Source organism: Hypanus sabinus, assembly GCF_030144855.1.
Source record: "Hypanus sabinus isolate sHypSab1 chromosome X1 unlocalized genomic scaffold, sHypSab1.hap1 SUPER_X1_unloc_8, whole genome shotgun sequence".
Taxonomy (NCBI): domain Eukaryota; kingdom Metazoa; phylum Chordata; class Chondrichthyes; order Myliobatiformes; family Dasyatidae; genus Hypanus; species Hypanus sabinus.
The window spans coordinates 170,576-196,234 of record NW_026778977.1 but is presented as its reverse complement, the minus strand read 5'-3'; positions in this window follow the sequence as shown (position 1 = coordinate 196,234).

The following is a 25,659-nucleotide window of genomic DNA, read 5'->3' as shown; positions in this document are numbered from 1 at the left end:
AGAAGCTGTTCCTGAATCGTTGAGTGTGTGTCTTCAGGCTCCTGTACCCCCTCCCTGATGGCAGAGGTGAAGAAGCTGTTCCTGAATCGCTGAGTGTGTGTCTTCAGGCTCCTGTACCTCCTCCCTGATGGCAGAGAGGAAGAAGTTGTACCTGAATTGCTGAGTGTGTGTCTTCGGCTCCTGTACCCCTTCCCTGATGGCAGAGGGGAAGAAGCTGTTCCTGAATCGCTGAGTGTGTGTCTTCAGGCTCCTGTACCTCCTCCCTGATGGCAGAGGGGAAGAAGCTGTTCCTGAATCGTTGAATGTGTGCCTTCAGGCTCCTGTACCTCCTCCCTGATGGCAGAGGGGAAGAAGCTGTTCTTGAATCGTTGAGTGTGTGTCTTCAGGCTCCTGTACCTGCTCCCTGATGGCAGAGGGGAAGAAGCTCTTCCTGAATCGCGGAGTGTGTGACTTCAGGCTGCTGTACCTCCTCCCTGATGGCAGAGGGGAAGAAGCTGTTCTTGAATCGTTGAGTGTGTGTCTTCAGGCTCCTGTACCTCCTCCCTGATGGCAGAGGGGAAGAAGCTGTTCCTGAATTGTTGAATGTGTGTCTTCAGGCCCTTTACCTCCTCCCTGATGACAGAGGGGAAGAAGCTGCACCTGAATCGCTGAGTGTGTGTCTTCAGGCTCCTGTACCTGCTCCCTGATGGCAGAGGGGAAGAAGCTGTTCCTGAATCGTTGAGTGTGTGCCTTCAGGCTCCTGTACCTCCTCCCTGATGGCAGAGGGGAAGAAGCTGTTCCCGAATCGCTGAGTGTGTGTCTTCAGGCTCCTGGACCTCCTCCGTGATGGCAGTGGGGAAGAAGCTGTTCCTGAATCGTTGAGTGTGTGTTTTCAGGCTCCTGTACCTCCTCCCTGATGGCAGAGGGGAAGAAGCTGTTCCTGAATCGTTGAGTGTGTGTTTTCAGGCTCCTGTACCTCCTCCCTGATGGCAGAGGGGAAGAAGCTGTTCCTGAATCGTTGAGTGTGTGTCTTCAGGCTCCTGTACCCCTTCCCTGATGGCAGAGGGGAAGAAGCTGTTCCTGAATCGCTGTGTGTGTGTCTTCAGGCTCCTGTACCTCCTCCCTGATGGCAGAGGGGAAGAAGCTCTTCCTGAATCGCGGAGTGTGTGACTTCAGGCTCCTGTACCTCCTCCCTGATGGCAGAGGGGAAGAAGCTGTTCTTGAATCGTTGAGTGTGTGTCTTCAGGCCCTTTACCTCCTCCCTGATGACAGAGGGGAAGAAGCTGTACCTGAATCGCTGAGTGTGTGTCTTCAGGCTCCTATACCTTCTCCCTGATGGCAGAGGGGAAGAAACTGTTCCTGAATCACTGAGTGTGTGTCTTCAGGCTCCTGTACCCCCTCCCTGATGGCAGAGGGGAAGAAGCTGTTCCTGAATCGCTGAGTGTGTGTCTTCCGGCTCCTGTACCTGCTCCCTGATGGCAGAGGGGAGGAAGCTCTTCCTAAATCGCTGAGTGTGTGACTTCAGGCTCCTGTACCTCCTCCCTGATGGCAGAGGGGAAGAAGCTGTTCCTGAATCGTTGAGTGTGTGCCTTCAGGCTCCTGTACCTGCTCCCTGATGGCAGAGGGGAAGAAGCTCTTGCTGAATCGCTGAGTGTGTGACTTCAGGCTGCTGTACCTCCTCCCTGATGACAGAGGGGAAGAAGCTGTTCTTGAATCGTTGAGTGTGTGTCTTCAGGCTCCTGTACCTCCTCTCTGATGGCAGAGGGGAAGAAGCTGTTCTTGAATCGTTGAGAGTGTGTCTTCAGGCCCTTTACCTCCTCCCTGATGACAGAGGGGAAGAAGCTGTTCCTGAATCGCTGAGTGTGTGTCTTCCGGCTCCTGTACCTGCTCCCTGATGGCAGAGGGGAAGAAGCTCTTCCTGAATCGCTGAGTGTGTGACTTCAGGCTCCTGTACCTCCTCCCTGATGGCAGAGGGGAAGAAGCTGTTCTTGAATCGTTGAGTGTGTGTCTTAAGGCTCCTGTACCTCCTCCCTGATGGCAGAGGGGAAGAAGCTGTTCTTGAATCGTTGAGTGTGTGTCTTCAGGCCCTTTACCTCCTCCCTGATGACAGAGGGGAAGAAGCTGTACCTGAATCGCTGAGTGTGTGTCTTCAGGCTCCTGTACCTGCTCCGTGATGGCAGAGGGGAAGAAACTGTTCCTGAATCACTGAGTGTGTGTCTTCAGGCTCCTGTAACTCCGCCCTGATGGAAGAGGGGAAGAAGCTGTTCCTGAATCGTTGAGTGTGTGACTTCAGGCTCCTGTACCTCCTCCCTGATGGCAGAGGGGAAGAAGCTGTTCTTGAATCGTTGAGTGTGTGTCTTCAGGCTCCTGTACCTCCTCCCTGATAGCAGAGGGGAAGAAGCTGTTCCTGAATCGTTGAATGTGTGTCTTCAGGCCCTTTACCTACTCCCTGATGACAGAGGGGAAGAAGCTGTTCTTGAATCGCTGAGTGTGTGTCTTCAGGCTCCTGTACCTCCTCTCTGATGGCAGAGGGGAAGAAGCTGTTCTTGAATCGTTGAGTGTGTGTCTTCAGGCCCTTTACCTCCTCCCTGATGACAGAGGGGAAGAAGCTGTACTTGAATTGCTGAGTGTGTGTCTTCAGGCTCCTGTACCTGCTCCCTGATGGCAGAGGGGAAGAAGTTGTTCTTGAATCGTTGAGTGTGTGTCTTCAGGCTCCTGTACCTCTTCCCTGATGGCAGAGGGGAAGAAGCTGTTCCTGAATTGTTGAATGTGTGTCTTCAGGCCCTTTACCTCCTCCCTGATGACAGAGGGGAAGAAGCTGTTCTTGAATCGTTGAGTGTGTGTCTTCAGGCTCCTGTACCTCCTCTCTGATGGCAGAGGGGAAGAAGCTGTTCTTGAATCGTTGAGTGTGTGTCTTCAGGCCCTTTACCTCCTCCCTGATGACAGAGGGGAAGAAGCTGTACCTGAATCGCTGAGTGTGTGTCTTCAGGCTCCTGTACCTGCTCCCTGATGGCAGAGGGGAAGAAACTGTTCCTGAATCACTGAGTGTGTGTCTTCAGGCTCCTGTATCTCCGCCCTGATGGAAGAGGGGAAGAAGCTGTTCCTGAATCGTTGAGTGTGTGACTTCAGGCTCCTGTACCTCCTCCCTGATGGCAGAGGGGAAGAAGCTGTTCTTGAATCGTTGAGTGTGTGTCTTCAGGCTCCTGTACCTCCTCCCTGATAGCAGAGGGGAAGAAGCTGTTCCTGAATCGTTGAATGTGTGTCTTCAGGCCCTTTACCTACTCCCTGATGACAGAGGGGAAGAAGCTGTTCTTGAATTGCTGAGTGTGTGTCTTCAGGCTCCTGTACCTCCTCTCTGATGGCAGAGGGGAAGAAGCTGTTCTTGAATCGTTGAGTGTGTGTCTTCAGGCCCTTTACCTCCTCCCTGATGACAGAGGGGAAGAAGCTTTACTTGAATTGCTGAGTGTGTGTCTTCAGGCTCCTGTACCTGCTCCCTGATGGCAGAGGGGAAGAAGTTGTTCTTGAATCGTTGAGTGTGTGTCTTCAGGCTCCTGTACCTCTTCCCTGATGGCAGAGGGGAAGAAGCTGTTCCTGAATTGTTGAATGTGTGTCTTCAGGCCCTTTACCTCCTCCCTGATGACAGAGGGGAAGAAGCTGTTCTTGAATCGTTGAGTGTGTGTCTTCAGGCTCCTGTACCTCCTCTCTGATGGCAGAGGGGAAGAAGCTGTTCTTGAATCGTTGAGTGTGTGTCTTCAGGCCCTTTACCTCCTCCCTGATGACAGAGGGGAAGAAGCTGTACCTGAATCGCTGAGTGTGTGTCTTCAGGCTCCTATACCTGCTCCCTGATGGCAGAGGGGAAGAAGCTGTTCCTGAATCGTTGAGTGTGTGCCTTCAGGCTCCTGTACCTCCTCCCTGATGGCAGAGGGGAAGAAGCTGTTCCCGAATCGCTGAGTGTGTGTCTTCAGGCTCCTGGACCTCCTCCGTGATGGCAGAGGAGAAGAAGCTGTTCCTGAATCGTTGAGTGTGTGTTTTCAGGCTCCTGTACCTCCTCCCTGATGGCAGAGGGGAAGAAGCTGTTCCAGAATCGTTGAGTGTGTGTTTTCAGGCTCCTGTACCTCCTCCCTGATGGCAGAGGGGAAGAAGCTGTTCTTGAATCGTTGAGTGTGTGTCTTCAGGCTCCTGTACCTCCTCCCTGATAGCAGAGGGGAAGAAGCTGTTCCTGAATCGTTGAATGTGTGTCTTCAGGCCCTTTACCTCCTCCCTGATGACAGAGGGGAAGAAGCTGTACTTGAATTGCTGAGTGTGTGTCTTCAGGCTCCTGTACCTGCTCCCTGATGGCAGAGGGGAAGAAGTTGTTCTTGAATCGTTGAGTGTGTGTCTTCAGGCTCCTGTACCTCCTCCCTGATGGCAGAGGGGAAGAAGCTGTTCCTGAATTGTTGAATGTGTGTCTTCAGGCCCTTTACCTCCTCCCTGATGACAGAGGGGAAGAAGCTGTTCTTGAATCGTTGAGTGTGTGTCTTCAGGCTCCTGTACCTCCTCTCTGATGGCAGAGGGGAAGAAGCTGTTCTTGAATCGTTGAGTGTGTGTCTTCAGGCCCTTTACCTCCTCCCTGATGACAGAGGGGAAGAAGCTGTACTTGAATTGCTGAGTGTGTGTCTTCAGTCTCCTGTACCTGCTCCCTGATGGCAGAGGGGAAGAAGTTGTTCTTGAATCGTTGAGTGTGTGTCTTCAGGCTCCTGTACCTCTTCCCTGATGGCAGAGGGGAAGAAGCTGTTCCTGAATTGTTGAATGTGTGTCTTCAGGCCCTTTACCTCCTCCCTGATGACAGAGGGGAAGAAGCTGTTCTTGAATCGTTGAGTGTGTGTCTTCAGGCTCCTGTACCTCCTCTCTGATGGCAGAGGGGAAGAAGCTGTTCTTGAATCGTTGAGTGTGGTCTTCAGGCCCTTTACCTCCTCCCTGATGACAGAGGGGAAGAAGCTGTACCTGAATCGCTGAGTGTGTGTCTTCCGGCTCCTGTACCTGCTCCCTGATGGCAGAGGGGAAGAAGCTGTTCCTGAATCGTTGAGTGTGTGCCTTCAGGCTCCTGTACCTCCTCCCTGATGGCAGAGGGGAAGAAGCTGTTCCCGAATCGCTGAGTGTGTGTCTTCAGGCTCCTGGACCTCCTCCGTGATGGCAGAGGGGAAGAAGCTGTTCCTGAATCGTTGAGTGTGTGTTTTCAGGCTCCTGTACCTCCTCCCTGATGGCAGAGGGGAAGAAGCTGTTCCAGAATCGTTGAGAGTGTGTTTACAGGCTCCTGTACCTCCTCCCTGATGGCAGAGGGGAAGAAGCTGTTCTTGAATCGTTGAGTGTGTGTCTTCAGGCTCCTGTACCTCCTCCCTGATAGCAGAGGGGAAGAAGCTGTTCCTGAATCGTTGAATGTGTGTCTTCAGGCCCTTTACCTCCTCCCTGATGACAGAGGGGAAGAAGCTGTACTTGAATTGCTGAGTGTGTGTCTTCAGGCTCCTGTACCTGCTCCCTGATGGCAGAGGGGAAGAAGTTGTTCTTGAATCGTTGAGTGTGTGTCTTCAGGCTCCTGTACCTCCTCCCTGATGGCAGAGGGGAAGAAGCTGTTCCTGAATTGTTGAATGTGTGTCTTCAGGCCCTTTACCTCCTCCCTGATGACAGAGGGGAAGAAGCTGTTCTTGAATCGTTGAGTGTGTGTCTTCAGGCTCCTGTACCTCTTCCCTGATGGCAGAGGGGAAGAAGCTGTTCCTGAATTGTTGAATGTGTGTCTTCAGGCCCTTTACCTCCTCCCTGATGACAGAGGGGAAGAAGCTGTTCTTGAATCGTTGAGTGTGTGTCTTCAGGCTCCAGTACCTCCTCTCTGATGGCAGAGGGGAAGAAGCTGTTCTTGAATCGTTGAGTGTGTGTCTTCAGGCCCTTTACCTCCTCCCTGATGACAGAGGGGAAGAAGCTGTACCTGAATCGCTGAGTGTGTGTCTTCAGGCTCCTGTACCTGCTCCCTGATGGCAGAGGGGAAGAAGCTGTTCCTGAATCGTTGAGTGTGTGCCTTCAGGCTCCTGTACCTCCTCCCTGATGGCAGAGGGGAAGAAGCTGTTCCCGAATCGCTGAGTGTGTGTCTTCAGGCTCCTGGACCTCCTCCGTGATGGCAGAGGGGAAGAAGCTGTTCCTGAATCGTTGAGTGTGTGTTTTCAGGCTCCTGTACCTCCTCCCTGATGGCAGAGGGGAAGAAGCTGTTCCAGAATCGTTGAGTGTGTGTTTTCAGGCTCCTGTACCTCCTCCCTGATGGCAGAGGGGAAGAAGCTGTTCTTGAATCGTTGAGTGTGTGTCTTCAGGCTCCTGTACCTCCTCCCTGATAGCAGAGGGGAAGAAGCTGTTCCTGAATCGTTGAATGTGTGTCTTCAGGCCCTTTACCTCCTCCCTGATGACAGAGGGGAAGAAGCTGTACTTGAATTGCTGAGTGTGTGTCTTCAGGCTCCTGTACCTGCTCCCTGATGGCAGAGGGGAAGAAGTTGTTCTTGAATCGTTGAGTGTGTGTCTTCAGGCTCCTGTACCTCCTCCCTGATGGCAGAGGGGAAGAAGCTGTTCCTGAATTGTTGAATGTGTGTCTTCAGGCCCTTTACCTCCTCCCTGATGACAGAGGGGAAGAAGCTGTTCTTGAATCGTTGAGTGTGTGTCTTCAGGCTCCTGTACCTCCTCTCTGATGGCAGAGGGGAAGAAGCTGTTCCAGAATCGTTGAGTGTGTGTTTTCAGGCTCCTGTACCTCCTCCCTGATGGCAGAGGGGAAGAAGCTGTTCCTGAATCGTTGAGTGTGTGTCTTCAGGCTCCTGTACCCCCTACCTGATGGCAGAGGGGAAGAAGCTGTTCTTGAATCGTTGAGTGTGTGTCTTCAGGCTCCTGTACCTCCTCCCTGATAGCAGAGGGGAAGAAGCTGTTCCTGAATCGTTGAATGTGTGTCTTCAGGCCCTTTACCTACTACCTGATGACAGAGGGGAAGAAGATGTTCTTGATTCGCTGAGTGTGTGTCTTCAGGCTCCTGTACCTCCTCCCTGATGGCAGAGGGGAAGAAGCTGTTCCTGAATCGTTGAATGTGTGCCTTCAGGCTCCTGTACCTCCTCCCTGATGGCAGAGGGGAAGAAGCTGTTCTTGAATCGTTGAGTGTGTGTCTTCAGGCTCCTGTACCTCCTCCCTGATGGCAGAGGGGAAGAAGCTGTTCCTGAATTGTTGAATGTGTGTCTTCAGGCCCTTTACCTCCTCCCTGATGACAGAGGGGAAGAAGCTGCACCTGAATCGTTGAGTGTGTGTTTTCAGGCTCCTGTACCTCCTCCCTGATGGCAGAGGGGAAGAAGCTGTTCCTGAATCGTTGAGTGTGTGTTTTCAGGCTCCTGTACCTCCTCCCTGATGGCAGAGGGGAAGAAGCTGTTCCTGAATCGTTGAGAGTGTGTCTTCAGGCTCCTGTACCCCTTCCCTGATGGCAGAGGGGAAGAAGCTGTTCCTGAATCGCTGAGTGTGTGTCTTCAGGCTCCTGTACCTCCTCCCTGATGGCAGAGAGGAAGAAGTTGTACCTGAATTGCTGAGTGTGTGTCTTCGGCTCCTGTACCCCTTCCCTGATGGCAGAGGGGAAGAAGCTGTTCCTGAATCGCTGAGTGTGTGTCTTCAGGCTCCTGTACCTCCTCCCTGATGGCAGAGGGGAAGAAGCTGTTCCTGAATCGTTGAATGTGTGCCTTCAGGCTCCTGTACCTCCTCCCTGATGGCAGAGGGGAAGAAGCTGTTCTTGAATCGTTGAGTGTGTGTCTTCAGGCTCCTGTACCTCCTCCCTGATGGCAGAGGGGAAGAAGCTGTTCCTGAATTGTTGAATGTGTGTCTTCAGGCCCTTTACCTCCTCCCTGATGACAGAGGGGAAGAAGCTGCACCTGAATCGTTGAGTGTGTGTTTTCAGGCTCCTGTACCTCCTCCCTGATGGCAGAGGGGAAGAAGCTGTTCCTGAATCGTTGAGTGTGTGTTTTCAGGCTCCTGTACCTCCTCCCTGATGGCAGAGGGGAAGAAGCTGTTCCTGAATCGTTGAGAGTGTGTCTTCAGGCTCCTGTACCCCTTCCCTGATGGCAGAGGGGAAGAAGCTGTTCCTGAATCGCTGAGTGTGTGTCTTCAGGCTCCTGTACCTCCTCCCTGATGGCAGAGGGGAAGAAGCTGTTCTTGAATCGTTGAGTGTGTGTCTTCAGGCCCTTTACCTCCTCCCTGATGACAGAGGGGAAGAAGCTGTACCTGAATCGCTGAGTGTGTGTCTTCAGGCTCCTATACCTGCTCCCTGATGGCAGAGGGGAAGAAACTGTTACTGAATCACTGAGTGTGTGTCTTCAGGCTCCTGTACCCCCTCCCTGATGGCAGAGGGGAAGAAGCTGTTCCTGAATCGCTGAGTGTGTGTCTTCTGGCTCCTGTACCTGCTCCCTGATGGCAGAGGGAAGAAGCTCTTCCTGAATCGCTGAGTGTGTGACTTCAGGCTCCTGTACCTCCTCCCTGATGGCAGAGGGGAAGAAGCTGTTCCTGAATCATTGAATGTGTGTCTTCAGGCCCTTTACCTCCTCCCTGATGACAGAGGGGAAGAAGCTGTTCTTGAATCGTTGAGTGTGTGTCTTCAGTCTCCTGTACCTCCTCTCTGATGGCAGAGGGGAAGAAGCTGTTCTTGAATCGTTGAGTGTGTGTCTTCAGGCCCTTTACCTCCTCCCTGATGACAGAGGGGAAGAAGCTGTACCTGAATCGCTGAGTGTGTGACTTCAGGCTGCTGTACCTCCTCCCTGATGGCAGAGGGGAAGCAGCTGTTCCTGAATCGCTGAGTGTGTGTCTTCAGGCTCCTGTACCTCCTCCCTGATGGCAGAGGGGAAGAAGCTGTTCTTGAATCGTTGAGTGTGTGACTTCAGGCTCCTGTACCTCCTCCCTGATGGCAGAGGGGAAGAAGCTGTTCCTGAATTGTTGAATGTGTGTCTTCAGGCCCTTTACCTCCTCCCTGATGACAGAGGGGAAGAAGCTGTTCTTGAATCGTTGAGTGTGTGTCTTCAGGCTCCTGTACCTCCTCTCTGATGGCAGAGGGGAAGAAGCTGTTCTTGAATCGTTGAGTGTGTGTCTTCAGGCCCTTTACCTCCTCCCTGATGACAGAGGGGAAGAAGCTGTACCAGAATCGCTGAGTGTGTGTCTTCAGGCTCCTGTACCTGCTCCCTGATGGCAGAGGGGAAGAAGCTGTTCCTGAATCGTTGAGTGTGTGCCTTCAGGCTCCTGTACCTCCTCCCTGATGGCAGAGGGGAAGAAGCTGTTCCCGAATCGGTGAGTGTGTGTCTTCAGGCTCCTGGACCTCCTCCGTGATGGCAGAGGGGAAGAAGCTGTTTCTGAATCGTTGAGTGTGTGTTTTCAGGCTCCTTTACCTCCTCCCTGATGGCAGAGGGGAAGAAGCTGTTCCAGAATCGTTGAGTGTGTGTTTTCAGGCTCCTGTACCTCCTCCCTGATGGCAGAGGGGAAGAAGCTGTTCCTGAATCGTTGAGTGTGTGTCTTCAGGCTCCTGTACCCCCTCCCTGATGGCAGAGGTGAAGAAGCTGTTCCTGAATCGCTGAGTGTGTGTCTTCAGGCTCCTGTACCTCCTCCCTGATGGCAGAGAGGAAGAAGTTGTACCTGAATTGCTGAGTGTGTGTCTTCGGCTCCTGTACCCCTTCCCTGATGGCAGAGGGGAAGAAGCTGTTCCTGAATCGCTGAGTGTGTGTCTTCAGGCTCCTGTACCTCCTCCCTGATGGCAGAGGGGAAGAAGCTGTTCCTGAATCGTTGAATGTGTGCCTTCAGGCTCCTGTACCTCCTCCCTGATGGCAGAGGGGAAGAAGCTGTTCTTGAATCGTTGAGTGTGTGTCTTCAGGCTCCTGTACCTGCTCCCTGATGGCAGAGGGGAAGAAGCTCTTCCTGAATCGCGGAGTGTGTGACTTCAGGCTGCTGTACCTCCTCCCTGATGGCAGAGGGGAAGAAGCTGTTCTTGAATCGTTGAGTGTGTGTCTTCAGGCTCCTGTACCTCCTCCCTGATGGCAGAGGGGAAGAAGCTGTTCCTGAATTGTTGAATGTGTGTCTTCAGGCCCTTTACCTCCTCCCTGATGACAGAGGGGAAGAAGCTGCACCTGAATCGCTGAGTGTGTGTCTTCAGGCTCCTGTACCTGCTCCCTGATGGCAGAGAGGAAGAAGCTGTTCCTGAATCGTTGAGTGTGTGCCTTCAGGCTCCTGTACCTCCTCCCTGATGGCAGAGGGGAAGAAGCTGTTCCCGAATCGCTGTGTGTGTGTCTTCAGGCTCCTGGACCTCCTCCGTGATGGCAGTGGGGAAGAAGCTGTTCCTGAATCGTTGAGTGTGTGTTTTCAGGCTCCTGTACCTCCTCCCTGATGGCAGAGGGGAAGAAGCTGTTCCTGAATCGTTGAGTGTGTGTTTTCAGGCTCCTGTACCTCCTCCCTGATGGCAGAGGGGAAGAAGCTGTTCCTGAATCGTTGAGTGTGTGTCTTCAGGCTCCTGTACCCCTTCCCTGATGGCAGAGGGGAAGAAGCTGTTCCTGAATCGCTGTGTGTGTGTCTTCAGGCTCCTGTACCTCCTCCCTGATGGCAGAGGGGAAGAAGCTCTTCCTGAATCGCGGAGTGTGTGACTTCAGGCTCCTGTACCTCCTCCCTGATGGCAGAGGGGAAGAAGCTGTTCTTGAATCGTTGAGTGTGTGTCTTCAGGCCCTTTACCTCCTCCCTGATGACAGAGGGGAAGAAGCTGTACCTGAATCGCTGAGTGTGTGTCTTCAGGCTCCTATACCTTCTCCCTGATGGCAGAGGGGAAGAAACTGTTCCTGAATCACTGAGTGTGTGTCTTCAGGCTCCTGTACCCCCTCCCTGATGGCAGAGGGGAAGAAGCTGTTCCTGAATCGCTGAGTGTGTGTCTTCCGGCTCCTGTACCTGCTCCCTGATGGCAGAGGGGAGGAAGCTCTTCCTAAATCGCTGAGTGTTTGACTTCAGGCTCCTGTACCTCCTCCCTGATGGCAGAGGGGAAGAAGCTGTTCTTGAATCGTTGAGTGTGTGTCTTCAGGCTCCTGTACCTCCTCCCTGATGGCAGAGGGGAAGAAGCTGTTCTTGAATCGTTGAGTGTGTGTCTTCAGGCTCCTGTACCTGCTCCCTGATGGCAGAGGGGAAGAAGCTCTTCCTGAATCGCAGAGTGTGTGACTTCAGGCTGCTGTACCTCCTCCCTGATGGCAGAGGGGAAGGAGCTGTCCCTGAATTGCTGAGTGTGTGTTTTCAGGCTCCTGTACCTCCTCCCTGATGGCAGAGGGGAAGAAGCTGTTCTTGATTCGTTGAGTGTGTGTCTTCAGGCTCCTGTACCTCCTCCCTGATGGCAGAGGGGAAGAAGCTGTTCCTGAATCGTTGAATGTGTGTCTTCAGGCCCTTTACCTCCTCCCTGATGACAGAGGGGAAGAAGCTGTTCCTGAATCTTTGAGTGTGTGCCTTCAGGCTCCTGTACCTCCTCCCTGATGGCAGAGGGGAAGGAGCTGTTCCTGAATCATTGAATTTGTGTCTTCAGGCCCTTTACCTCCTCCCTGATGACAGAGGGGAAGAAGCTGTTCTTGAATCGTTGAGTGTGTGTCTTCAGGCTCCTGTACCTCCTCTCTGATAGCAGAGGGGACGAAGCTGTACCTGAATCGCTGAGTGTGTGTCTTCAGGCTCCTGTACCTCCTCTCTGATGGCAGAGGGGAAGAAGCTGTTCTTGAATCGTTGTGTGTGTGTCTTCAGGCCATTTACCTCCCCCCTGATGGCAGAGGGGAAGAAGCTGTTCTTGAATCGTTGATTGTGTGCCTTCAGGCTCCTGTACATCCTCCCTGATGGCAGAGGGGAATAAGCTGTTCTTGAATCGTTGAGTGTGTGTCTTCAGGCTCCTGAACCTCCTCCCTGATGGCAGAGGGGCAGAAGCTGTTCTTGAATCGTTGAGTGTGTGTCTTCAGGCTCCTGTACCTGCTCCCTGATGGCAGAGGGGAAGAAGCTCTTCCTGAATCGCTGAGTGTGAGACTTCAGGCTGCTGTACCTCCTCCCTGATGGCAGAGGGAAAGCAGCTGTTCCTGAATCGCTGAGTGTGTGTCTTCAGGCTCCTGTACCTCCTCCCTGATGGCAGAGGGGAAGAAGCTGTTCTTGAATCGTTGAGTGTGTGTCTTCAGGCTCCTGTACCTCCTCCCTGATGGCAGAGGGGAAGAAGCTGTTCCTGAATCGTTGAATGTGTGTCGTCAGGCTCTTTACCTCCTCCCCGATGACAGAGGGGAAGAAGCTGTTCTTGAATCGTTGAGTGTGTGTCTTCAGGCTCCTGTACCTCCTCCCTGATGGCAGAGGGGAAGGAGCTGTTCCTGAATCGCTGAGTGTGTGTCTTCAGGCTCCTGTACCTCCTCCCTGATGGCAGAGGGGAAGAAGCTGTTCTTGAATCGTTGAGTGTGTGTCTTCAGGCTCCTGTACCTCCTCCCTGATGGCAGAGGGGAAGAAGCTGTTCCTGAATTGTTGAATGTGTGTCTTCAGGCGCTTTACCTCCTCCCTAATGATAGAGGGGAAGAAGCTGTTGTTGAATCGTTGAGTGTGTGTCTTCAGGCTCCTGTACCTCCTCTCTGATGGCAGAGGTGAAGAAGCTGTTCTTGAATCGTTGAGTGTGTGTCTTCAGACCCTTTACCTCCTCCCTGATGACAGAGGGGAAGAAGCTGTACCTGAATCGCTGAGTGTGTGTCTTCAGGCTCCCATACCTGCTCCCTGATGGCAGAGGTTAAGAAGCTGTTCCTGAATCGTTGAGTGTGTGCCTTCAGGCTCCTGTACCTCCTCCCAGATGGCAGAGGGCAAGAAGCTGTTCCCGAATCGCTGAGTGTGTGTCTTCAGGCTCCTGGACCTCCTCCGTGATGGCAGAGGGGAAGAAGCTGTTCCTGAATCGTTGAGTGTGTGTTTTCAGGCTACTGTACCTCCTCCCTGATGGCAGAGGGGAAGAAGCTGTTCCTGAATCATTGAATGTGTGTCTTCAGGCACTTTACCTCCTCCCTGATGACAGAGGGGAAGAAGCTGTTCTTGAATCGTTGAGTGGGTGTCTTCAGGCTCCTGTACCTCCTCTCTGATGGCAGAGGGGAAGAAGCTGTTCTTGAATCGTTGAGTGTGTGTCATCAGGCCCTTTACCTCCTCCCTGATGACAGAGGGGAAGAAGCTGTACCTGAAGCGCTGAGTGTGTGTCTTCAAGCTCCTGTACCTGCTCCATGATGGCAGAGGGGAAGAAGCTGTTCTTGAATCGTTGAGTGTGTGTCTTCAGGCTCCTGTACCTCCTCCCTGATGGCAGAGGGGAAGAAGCTGTTCTTGAATCGTTGAGTGTGTGTCTTCAGGCTCCTGTACCTCCTCCCTGATGGCAGAGGGGAAGAAGCTGTTCTTGAATCGTTGAGTGTGTGTCTTCAGGCTCCTGTACCTCCTCCCTGATGGCAGAGGGGAAGAAGCTGTTCTTGAATCGTTGAGTGTGTGTCTTCAGGGTCCTGTACCTGCTCCCTGATGGCAGAGGGGAAGAAGCTCTTCCTGAATCGCAGAGTGTGTGACTTCAGGCTGCTGTACCTCCTCCCTGATGGCAGAGGGGAAGGAGCTGTTCCTGAATTGCTGAGTGTGTGTTTTCAGGCTCCTGTACCTCCTCCCTGATGTCAGAGGGGAAGAAGCTGTTCTTGATTCGTTGAGTGTGTGTCTTCAGGCTCCTGTACCTCCTCCCTGATGGCAGAGGGGAAGAAGCTGTTCCTGAATCGCTGAGTGTGTGTTTTCAGGCTCCTGTACCTCCTCCCTGATGGCAGAGGGGAAGAAGCTGTTCCTTAATTGTTGAGTGTGTGTCTTCAGGCTCCTGCACCTCCTCCCTGATGGCAGAGGGGAAGAAACTGTTCCTGAATCACTGAGTGTGTGTCTTCAGGCTCCTGTACCTCCTCCCTGATGGCAGAGGGGAAGAAGCTGTTCCTGAATCGTTGAATGTGTGTCTTCAGGCCCTTTACCTCCTCCCTGATGACAGAGGGGAAGAAGCTGTTCCTGAATCTTTGAGTGTGTGCCTTCAGGCTCCTGTACCTCCTCCCTGATGGCAGAGGGGAAGGAGCTGTTCCTGAATCATTGAATTTGTGTCTTCAGGCCCTTTACCTCCTCCCTGATGACAGAGGGGAAGAAGCTGTTCTTGAATCGTTGAGTGTGTGTCTTCAGGCTCCTGTACCTCCTCTCTGATAGCAGAGGGGACGAAGCTGTACCTGAATCGCTGAGTGTGTGTCTTCAGGCTCCTGTACCTCCTCTCTGATGGCAGAGGGGAAGAAGCTGTTCTTGAATCGTTGTGTGTGTGTCTTCAGGCCATTTACCTCCCCCCTGATGGCAGAGGGGAAGAAGCTGTTCTTGAATCGTTGATTGTGTGTCTTCAGGCTCCTGTACATCCTCCCTGATGGCAGAGGGGAATAAGCTGTTCTTGAATCGTTGAGTGTGTGTCTTCAGGCTCCTGAACCTCCTCCCTGATGGCAGAGGGGCAGAAGCTGTTCTTGAATCGTTGAGTGTGTGTCTTCAGGCTCCTGTACCTGCTCCCTGATGGCAGAGGGGAAGAAGCTCTTCCTGAATCGCTGAGTGTGAGACTTCAGGCTGCTGTACCTCCTCCCTGATGGCAGAGGGAAAGCAGCTGTTCCTGAATCGCTGAGTGTGTGTCTTCAGGCTCCTGTACCTCCTCCCTGATGGCAGAGGGGAAGAAGCTGTTCTTGAATCGTTGAGTGTGTGTCTTCAGGCTCCTGTACCTCCTCCCTGATGGCAGAGGGGAAGAAGCTGTTCCTGAATCGTTGAATGTGTGTCGTCAGGCTCTTTACCTCCTCCCCGATGACAGAGGGGAAGAAGCTGTTCTTGAATCGTTGAGTGTGTGTCTTCAGGCTCCTGTACCTCCTCCCTGATGGCAGAGGGGAAGGAGCTGTTCCTGAATCGCTGAGTGTGTGTCTTCAGGCTCCTGTACCTCCTCCCTGATGGCAGAGGGGAAGAAGCTGTTCTTGAATCGTTGAGTGTGTGTCTTCAGGCTCCTGTACCTCCTCCCTGATGGCAGAGGGGAAGAAGCTGTTCCTGAATTGTTGAATGTGTGTCTTCAGGCGCTTTACCTCCTCCCTAATGATAGAGGGGAAGAAGCTGTTGTTGAATCGTTGAGTGTGTGTCTTCAGGCTCCTGTACCTCCTCTCTGATGGCAGAGGTGAAGAAGCTGTTCTTGAATCGTTGAGTGTGTGTCTTCAGGCCCTTTACCTCCTCCCTGATGACAGAGGGGAAGAAGCTGTACCTGAATCGCTGAGTGTGTGTCTTCAGGCTCCCATACCTGCTCCCTGATGGCAGAGGTTAAGAAGCTGTTCCTGAATCGTTGAGTGTGTGCCTTCAGGCTCCTGTACCTCCTCCCAGATGGCAGAGGGCAAGAAGCTGTTCCCGAATCGCTGAGTGTGTGTCTTCAGGCTCCTGGACCTCCTCCGTGATGGCAGAGGGGAAGAAGCTGTTCCTGAATCGTTGAGTGTGTGTTTTCAGGCTACTGTACCTCCTCCCTGATGGCAGAGGGGAAGAAGCTGTTCCTGAATCATTGAATGTGTGTCTTCAGGCACTTTACCTCCTCCCTGATGACAGAGGGGAAGAAGCTGTTCTTGAATCGTTGAGTGGGTGTCTTCAGGCTCCTGTACCTCCTCTCTGATGGCAGAGGGGAAGAAGCTGTTCTTGAATCGTTGAGTGTGTGTCATCAGGCCCTTTACCTCCTCCCTGATGACAGAGGGGAAGAAGCTGTACCTGAAGCGCTGAGTGTGTGTCTTCAAGCTCCTGTACCTGCTCCATGATGGCAGAGGGGAAGAAGCTGTTCTTGAATCGTTGAGTGTGTGTCTTCAGGCTCCTGTACCTCCTCCCTGATGGCAGAGGGGAAGAAGCTGTTCTTGAATCGTTGAGTGTGTGTCTTCAGGCTCCTGTACCTCCTCCCTGATGGCAGAGGGGAAGAAGCTGTTCTTGAATCGTTGAGTGTGTGTCTTCAGGCTCCTGTACCTCCTCCCTGATGGCAGAGGGGAAGAAGCTGTTCTTGAATCGTTGAGTGTGTGTCTTCAGGGTCCTGTACCTGCTCCCTGATGGCAGAGGGGAAGAAGCTCTTCCTGAATCGCAGAGTGTGTGACTTCAGGCTGCTGTACCTCCTCCCTGATGGCAGAGGGGAAGGAGCTGTTCCTGAATTGCTGAGTGTGTGTTTTCAGGCTCCTGTACCTCCTCCCTGATGTCAGAGGGGAAGAAGCTGTTCTTGATTCGTTGAGTGTGTGTCTTCAGGCTCCTGTACCTCCTCCCTGATGGCAGAGGGGAAGAAGCTGTTCCTGAATCGCTGAGTGTGTGTTTTCAGGCTCCTGTACCTCCTCCCTGATGGCAGAGGGGAAGAAGCTGTTCCTTAATTGTTGAGTGTGTGTCTTCAGGCTCCTGCACCTCCTCCCTGATGGCAGAGGGGAAGAAACTGTTCCTGAATCACTGAGTGTGTGTCTTCAGGCTCCTGTACCCCCTCCCTGATGGCAGAGGGGAAGAAGCTGTTCCTGAATCGTTGAATGTGTGTCTTCAGGCCCTTTACCTCCTCCATGATGACAGAGGGGAAGAAGCTGTACCTGAATCGTTGAGTGTGTGTCTTCAGGCTCCTGTACCTCCTCCCTGATGGCAGAGGGAAAGCAGCTGTTCCTGAATCGCTGAGTGTGTGTCTTCAGGCTCCTGTACCTCCTCCCTGATGGCAGAGGGGAAGAAGCTGTTCTTGAATCGTTGAGTGTGTGTCTTCAGGCTCCTGTACCTCCTCCCTGATGGCAGAGGGGAAGAAGCTGTTCCTGAATCGTTGAATGTGTGTCGTCAGGCTCTTTACCTCCTCCCTGATGACAGAGGGGAAGAAGCTGTTCTTGAATCGTTGAGTGTGTGTCTTCAGGCTCCTGTACCTCCTCCCTGATGGCAGAGGGGAAGAAGCTGTTCCTGAATCGCTGAGTGTGTGTCTTCAGGCTCCTGTACCTCCTCCCTGATGGCAGAGGGGAAGAAGCTGTTCTTGAATCGTTGAGTGTGTGTCTTCAGGCTCCTGTACCTCCTCCCTGATGGCAGAGGGGAAGAAGCTGTTCCTGAATTGTTGAATGTGTGTCTTCAGGCGCTTTACCTCCTCCCTAATGATAGAGGGGAAGAAGCTGTTGTTGAATCGTTGAGTGTGTGTCTTCAGGCTCCTGTACCTCCTCTCTGATGGCAGAGGTGAAGAAGCTGTTCTTGAATCGTTGAGTGTGTGTCTTCAGGCCCTTTACCTCCTCCCTGATGACAGAGGGGAAGAAGCTGTACCTGAATCGCTGAGTGTGTGTCTTCAGGCTCCTATACCTGCTCCCTGATGGCAGAGGGGAAGAAGCTGTTCCTGAATCGTTGAGTGTGTGCCTTCAGGCTCCTGTACCTCCTCCCAGATGGCAGAGGGCAAGAAGCTGTTCCCGAATCGCTGAGTGTGTGTCTTCAGGCTCCTGGACCTCCTCCGTGATGGCAGAGGGGAAGAAGCTGTTCCTGAATCGTTGAGTGTGTGTTTTCAGGCTACTGTACCTCCTCCCTGATGGCAGAGGGGAAGAAGCTGTTCCTGAATCATTGAATGTGTGTCTTCAGGCACTTTACCTCCTCCCTGATGACAGAGGGGAAGAAGCTGTTCTTGAATCGTTGAGTGGGTGTCTTCAGGCTCCTGTACCTCCTCTCTGATGGCAGAGGGGAAGAAGCTGTTCTTGAATCGTTGAGTGTGTGTCATCAGGCCCTTTACCTCCTCCCTGATGACAGAGGGGAAGAAGCTGTACCTGAAGCGCTGAGTGTGTGTCTTCAGGCTCCTGTACCTGCTCCATGATGGCAGAGGGGAAGAAGCTGTTCTTGAATCGTTGAGTGTGTGTCTTCAGGCTCCTGTACCTCCTCCCTGATGGCAGAGGGGAAGAAGCTGTTCTTGAATCGTTGAGTGTGTGTCTTCAGGCTCCTGTACCTCCTCCCTGATGGCAGAGGGGAAGAAGCTGTTCTTGAATCATTGAGTGTGTGTCTTCAGGCTCCTGTACCTCCTCCCTGATGGCAGAGGGGAAGAAGCTGTTCTTGAATCGTTGAGTGTGTGTCTTCAGGCTCCTGTACCTGCTCCCTGATGGCAGAGGGGAAGAAGCTCTTCCTGAATCGCAGAGTGTGTGACTTCAGGCTGCTGTACCTCCTCCCTGATGGCAGAGGGGAAGGAGCTGTTCCTGAATTGCTGAGTGTGTGTTTTCAGGCTCCTGTACCTCCTCCCTGATGTCAGAGGGGAAGAAGCTGTTCTTGATTCGTTGAGTGTGTGTCTTCAGGCTCCTGTACCTCCTCCCTGATGGCAGAGGGGAAGAAGCTGTTCCTGAATCGTTGAATGTGTGTCTTCAGGCCCTTTACCTCCTCCCTGATGACAGAGGGGAAGAAGCTGTTCCTGAATCTTTGAGTGTGTGCCTTCAGGCTCCTGTACCTCCTCCCTGATGGCAGAGGGGAAGAAGCTGTTCCCGAATCGCTGAGTGTGTGTTTTCAGGCTCCTGTACCTCCTCCCTGATGGCAGAGGGGAAGAAGCTGTTCCTTAATTGTTGAGTGTGTGTCTTCAGGCTCCTGCACCTCCTCCCTGATGGCAGAGGGGAAGAAACTGTTCCTGAATCACTGAGTGTGTGTCTTCAGGCTCCTGTACCCCCTCCCTGATGGCAGAGGGGAAGAAGCTGTTCCTGAATCGTTGAATGTGTGTCTTCAGGCCCTTTACCTCCTCCCTGATGACAGAGGGGAAGAAGCTGTACCTGAATTGCTGAGTGTGTGTCTTCAGGCTCCTGTACCTCCTCCCTGATGGCAGAGGGGAAGAAGCTGTTCTTGAATCGTTGAGTGTGTGTCTTCAGGCTCCTGTACCTGCTCCCTGATGGCAGAGGGGAAGAAGCTCTACCTGAATCGCTGAGTGTGTGACTTCAGGCTGCTGTACCTCCTCCCTGATGGCAGAGGGGAAGGAGCTGTTCCTGAATCGCTGAGTGTGTGTCTTCAGGCTCCTGTACATCCTCCCTGATGGCAGAGGGGAAGAAGCTGTTCTTCAATCGTTGAGTGTGTGTCTTCAGGCTCCTGTACCTCCTCCCTGATGGCAGAGGGGAAGAAGCTGTTCCTGAATTGTTGAATGTGTGTCTTCAGGCCCTTTACCTCCTCCCTGATGACAGAGGGGAAGAAGCTGTTGTTGAATCGTTGAGTGTGTGTCTTCAGGCTCCTGTACCTCCTCTCTGATGGCAGAGGGGAAGAAGCTGTTCTTGAATCGTTGAGTGTGTGTCTTCAGGCCCTTTACCTCCTCCCTGATGACAGAGGGGAAGAAGCTGTACCTGAATCGCTGAGTGTGTGTCTTCAGGCTCCTGTACCTGCTCCCTGATGGCAGTGGGGAAGAAGCTGTTCCTGAATCGTTGAGTGTGTGCCTTCAGGCTCCTGTACCTCCTCCCAGATGGCAGAGGGGAAGAAGCTGTTCCCGAATCGCTGAGTGTGTGTCTTCAGGCTCCTGGACCTCCTCCGTGATGGCAGAGGGGAAGAAGCTGTTCCTGAATCGTTGAGTGTGTGTTTTCAGGCTACTGTACCTCCTCCCTGATGGCAGAGGGGAAGAAGCTGTTCCTGAATCATTGAATGTGTGTCTTCAGGCCCTTTACCTCCGCCCTGATGACAGAGGGGAAGAAGCTGTTCTTGAATCGTTGAGTGTGTGTCTTCAGGCTCCTGTACCTCCTCTCTGATGGCAGAGGGGAAGAAGCTGTTCTTGAATCGTTGAGTGTGTGTCTTCAGGCCCTTTACCTCCTCCCTGATGACAGAGGGGAAGAAGCTGTACCTGAATCGCTGAGTGTGTGTCCTCAGGCTCCTGTACCTGCTCCATGATGGCAGAGGGGAAGAAGCTGTTCTTGAATCGTTGAGTGTGTGTCTTCAGGCTCCTGTACCTCCTCCCTGATGGCAGAGGGGAAGAAGCTGTACCTGAATCGTTGAGTGTGTGTCTTCAGGCTCCTGTACCTCCTCCCTGATGGCAGAGGGGAAGAAGTTGTTCTTGAATCGTTGAGTGTGTGTCTTCAGGCTCCTGTACCTCCTCCCTGATGGCAGAGGGGAAGAAGCTGTTCTTGAATCGTTGAGTGTGTGTCTTCAGGCTCCTGTACCTGCTCCCTGATGGCAGAGGGGAAGTAGCTCTTCCTGAATCGCAGAGTGTGTGACTTCAGGCTGCTGTACCTCCTCCCTGATGGCAGAGGGGAAGGAGCTGTTCCGGAATTGCTGAGTGTGTGTTTTCAGGCTCCTATACCTCCTCCCTGATGGCAGAGGGGAAGAAGCTGTTCTTGACTCGTTGAGTGTGTGTCTTCAGGCTCCTGTATCTCCTCCCTGATGGCAGAGGGGAAGAAGCTGTTCCTGAATCGTTGAATGTGTGTCTTCAGGCCCTTTACCTCCTCCCTGATGACAGAGGGGAAGAAGCTGTTCCTGAATCTTTGAGTGTGTGCCTTCAGGCTCCTGTACCTCCTCCCTGATGGCAGAGGGGAAGAAGCTGTTCCCGAATCGCTGAGTGTGTGTTTTCAGGCTCCTGTACCTCCTCCCTGATGGCAGAGGGGAAGAAGCTGTTCCTGAATCGTTGAGTGTGTGTCTTCAGGCTCCTGCACCTCCTCCCGGATGGCAGAGGGGAAGAAACTGTTCCTGAATCACTGAGTGTGTGTCTTCAGGCTCCTGTACCCCCTCCCTGATGGCAGAGGGGAAGAAGCTGTTCCTGAATCGCTAAGTGTGTGTCTTCAGGCTCCTGTACCTGCTCCCTGATGGCAGAGGGGAAGAAGCTCTTCCTGAATCGCTGAGTGTGTGACTTCAGGCTCCTGTACCCCCTCCCTGATGGCAGAGGGGAAGAAGCTGTTCTTGAATCGTTGAGTGTGTGTCTTCAGGCCCCTCTACCTCCTCCCTGATGGCAGAGGGGAAGAAGCTGTTCCTGAATCGTTGAATGTGTGTCTTCAGGATCCTGTACCTCCTCCCTGATGGCAGAGGGGAAGAAGCTGTTCTTGAATCGCTGAGTGTGTGTCTTCAGGCTCCTGTACCTCCTCTCTGATGGCAGAGGGGAAGAAGCTGTTCTTGAATCATTGAGTGTGTGTCTTCAGGCCCTTTACCTGCTCCCTGATGACAGAGGGGAAGAAGCTGTACCTGAATTGCTGAGTGTGTGTCTTCAGGCTCCTGTACCTGCTCCCTGATGGCAGAGGGGAAGGAGCTGTTCCTGAATCGCTGAGTGTGTGTCTTCAGGCTCCTGTACCTCCTCCCTGATGGCAGAGGGGAAGAAGCTGTTCTTGAATCGTTGAGTGTGTGTCTTCAGGCTCCTGTACCTCCTCCCTGATGGCAGAGGGGAAGAAGCTGTTCCTGAATTGTTGAATGTGTGTCTTCAGGCCCTTTACCTCCTCCCTGATGACAGAGGGGAAGAAGCTGTTGTTGAATCGTTGAGTGTGTGTCTTCAGGCTCCTGTACCTCCTCTCTGATGGCAGACGGGAAGAAGCTGTTCTTGAATCGTTGAGTGTGTGTCTTCAGGCCCTTTACCTCCTCCCTGATGACAGAGGGGAAGAAGCTGTACCTGAATCGCTGTGTGTGTGTCTTCAGGCTCCTGTACCTGCTCCCTGATGGCAGAGGGGAAGAAGCTGTTCCTGAATCGTTGAGTGTGTGCCTTCAGGCTCCTGTACCTCCTCCCAGATGGCAGAGGGGAAGAAGCTGTTCCCGAATCGCTGAGTGTGTGTCTTCAGGCTCCTGGACCTCCTCCGTGATTGCAGAGGGGAAGAAGCTGTTCCTGAATCGTTGAGTGTGTGTTTTCAGGCTACTGTACCTCCTCCCTGATGGCAGAGGGGAAGAAGCTGTTCTTGAATCGTTGAGTGTGTGTCTTCAGGCTCCTGTACCTGCTCCCTGATGGCAGAGGGGAAGTAGCTCTTCCTGAATCGCAGAGTGTGTGACTTCAGGCTGCTGTACCTCCTCCCTGATGGCAGAGGGGAAGGAGCTGTTCCTGAATTGCTGAGTGTGTGTTTTCAGGCTCCTATACCTCCTCCCTGATGGCAGAGGGGAAGAAACTGTTCTTGATTCGTTGAGTGTGTGTCTTCAGGCTCCTGTATCTCCTCCCTGATGGCAGAGGGGAAGAAGCTGTTCCTGAATCGTTGAATGTGTGTCTTCAGGCCCTTTACCTCCTCCCTGATGACAGAGGGGAAGAAGCTGTTCCTGAATCTTTGAGTGTGTGCCTTCAGGCTCCTGTACCTCCTCCCTGATGGCAGAGGGGAAGAAGCTGTTCCCGAATCGCTGAGTGTGTGTTTTCAGGCTCCTGTACCTCCTCCCTGATGGCAGAGGGGAAGAAGCTGTTCCTGAATCGTTGAGTGTGTGTCTTCAGGCTCCTGCACCTCCTCCCGGATGGCAGAGGGGAAGAAACTGTTCCTGAATCACTGAGTGTGTGTCTTCAGGCTCCTGTACCCCCTCCCTGATGGCAGAGGGGAAGAAGCTGTTCCTGAATCGCTAAGTGTGTGTCTTCAGGCTCCTGTACCTGCTCCCTGATGGCAGAGGGGAAGAAGCTCTTCCTGAATCGCTGAGTGTGTGACTTCAGGCTCCTGTACCCCCTCCCTGATGGCAGAGGGGAAGAAGCTGTTCTTGAATCGTTGAGTGTGTGTCTTAAGGCTCCTTTACCTCCTCCCTGATGGCAGAGGGGAAGAAGCTGTTCTTGAATCGTTGAGTGTGTGTCTTCAGGCCCCTCTACCTCTTCCCTGATGGCAGAGGGGAAGAAGCTGTTCCTGAATCGTTGAATGTGTGTCTTCAGGATCCTGTACCTCCTCCCTGATGGCAGAGGGGAAGAAGCTGTTCTTGAATCGCTGAGTGTGTGTCTTCAGGCTCCTGTACCTCCTCTCTGATGGCAGAGGGGAAGAAGCTGTTCTTGAATCATTGAGTGTGTGTCTTCAGGCCCTTTACCTGCTCCCTGATGACAGAGGGGAAGAAGCTGTACCTGAATTGCTGAGTGTGTGTCTTCAGGCTCCTGTACCTGCTCCCTGATGGCAGAGGGGAAGAAGCTCTACGTGAATCGCTGAGTGTGTGACTTCAGGCTGCTGTACCTCCTCCCTGATGGCAGAGGGGAAGGAGCTGTTCCTGAATCGCTGAGTGTGTGTCTTCAGGCTCCTGTACCTCCTCCCTGATGGCAGAGGGGAAGAAGCTGTTCTTGAATCGTTGAGTGTGTGTCTTCAGGCTCCTGTACCTCCTCCCTGATGGCAGAGGGGAAGAAGCTGTTCCTGAATTGTTGAATGTGTGTCTTCAGGCCCTTTACCTCCTCCCTGATGACAGAGGGGAAGAAGCTGTTGTTGAATCGTTGAGTGTGTGTCTTCAGGCCCTTTACCTCCTCCCTGATGACAGAGGGGAAGAAGCTGTACCTGAATCGCTGTGTGTGTGTCTTCAGTCTCCTGTACCTGCTCCCTGATGGCAGAGGGGAAGAAGCTGTTCCTGAATCGTTGAGTGTGTGCCTTCAGGCTCCTGTACCTCCTCCCAGATGGCAGAGGGGAAGAAGCTGTTCCCGAATCGCTGAGTGTGTGTCTTCAGGCTCCTGGACCTCCTCCGTGATTGCAGAGGGGAAGAAGCTGTTCCTGAATCGTTGAGTGTGTGTTTTCAGGCTACTGTACCTCCTCCCTGATGGCAGAGGGGAAGAAGCTGTTCCTGAATCGTTGAATGTGTGTCTTCAGGCCCTTTACCTCCTCCCTGATGACAGAGGGGAAGAAGCTGTTCTTGAATCGTTGAGTGTGTGTCTTCAGGCTCCTGTACCTCCTCTCTGATGTCAGAGGGGAAGAAGCTGTTCTTGAATCGTTGAGTGTGTGTCTTCAGGCCCTTTACCTCCTCCCTGATGACAGAGGGGAAGAAGCTGTACCTGAATCGCTGAGTGTGTGACTTCAGGCTCCTGTACCTGCTCCATGATGGCAGAGGGGAAGAAGCTGTTCTTGAATCGTTGAGTGTGTGTCTTCAGGCTCCTGTACCTCCTCCCTGATGGCAGAGGGGAAGAAGCTGTTCTTGAATCGTTGAGTGTGTGTCTTCAGGCTCCTGTACCTCCTCCCTGATGGCAGAGGGGAAGAAGTTGTTCTTGAATCGTTGAGTGTGTGTCTTCAGGCTCCTGTACCTCCTCCCTGATGGCAGAGGGGAAGAAGCTGTTCTTGAATCGTTGAGTGTGTGTCTTCAGGCTCCTGTACCTGCTCCCTGATGGCAGAGGGGAAGTAGCTCTTCCTGAATCGCAGAGTGTGTGACTTCAGGCTGCTGTACCTCCTCCCTGATGGCAGAGGGGAAGGAGCTGTTCCTGAATTGCTGAGTGTGTGTTTTCAGGCTCCTGTACCTCCTCCCTGATGGCAGAGGGGAAGAAGCTGTTCTTGATTCGTTGAGTGTGTGTCTTCAGGCTCCTGTATCTCCTCCCTGATGGCAGAGGGGAAGAAGCTGTTCCTGAATCGTTGAATGTGTGTCTTCAGGCCCTTTACCTCCTCCCTGATGACAGAGGGGAAGAAGCTGTTCCTGAATCTTTGAGTGTGTGCCTTCAGGCTCCTGTACCTCCTCCCTGATGGCAGAGGGGAAGAAGCTGTTCCCGAATCGCTGAGTGTGTGTTTTCAGGCTCTGTACCTCCTCCCTGATGGCAGAGGGGAAGAAGCTGTTCCTGAATCGTTGAGTGTGTGTCTTCAGGCTCCTGCACCTCCTCCCTGATGGCAGAGGGGAAGAAACTGTTCCTGAATCACTGAGTGTGTGTCTTCAGGCTCCTGTACCCCCTCCCTGATGGCAGAGGAGAAGAAGCTGTTCCTGAATCGCTAAGTGTGTGTCTTCAGGCTCCTGTACCTGCTCCCTGATGGCAGAGGGGAAGAAGCTCTTCCTGAATCGCTGAGTGTGTGACTTCAGGCTCCTGTACCCGCTCCCTGATGGCAGAGGGGAAGAAGCTGTTCTTGAATCGTTGAGTGTGTGTCTTAAGGCTCCTTTACCTCCTCCCTGATGGCAGAGGGGAAGAAGCTGTTCTTGAATCGTTGAGTGTGTGTCTTCAGGCCCCTCTACCTCCTCCCTGATGGCAGAGGGGAAGAAGCTGTTCCTGAATCGTTGAATGTGTGTCTTCAGGATCCTGTACCTCCTCCCTGATGGCAGAGGGGAAGAAGCTGTTCTTGAATCGCTGAGTGTGTGTCTTCAGGCTCCTGTACCTCCTCTCTGATGGCAGAGGGGAAGAAGCTGTTCTTGAATCATTGAGTGTGTGTCTTCAGGCCCTTTACCTGCTCCCTGATGACAGAGGGGAAGAAGCTGTACCTGAATTTGCTGAGTGTGTGTCTTCAGGCTCCTGTACCTGCTCCCTGATGGCAGAGGGGAAGAAGCTCTACCTGAATCGCTGAGTGTGTGACTTCAGGCTGCTGTAACTCCTCCCTGATGGCAGAGGGGAAGGAGCTGTTCCTGAATCGCTGAGTGTGTGTCTTCAGGCTCCTGTACCTCCTCCCTGATGGCAGAGGGGAAGAAGCTGTTCTTGAATCGTTGAGTGTGTGTCTTCAGGCTCCTGTACCTCCTCCCTGATGGCAGAGGGGAAGAAGCTGTTCCTGAATTGTTGAATGTGTGTCTTCAGGCCCTTTACCTCCTCCCTGATGACAGAGGGGAAGAAGCTGTTGTTGAATCGTTGAGTGTGTGTCTTCAGGCTCCTGTACC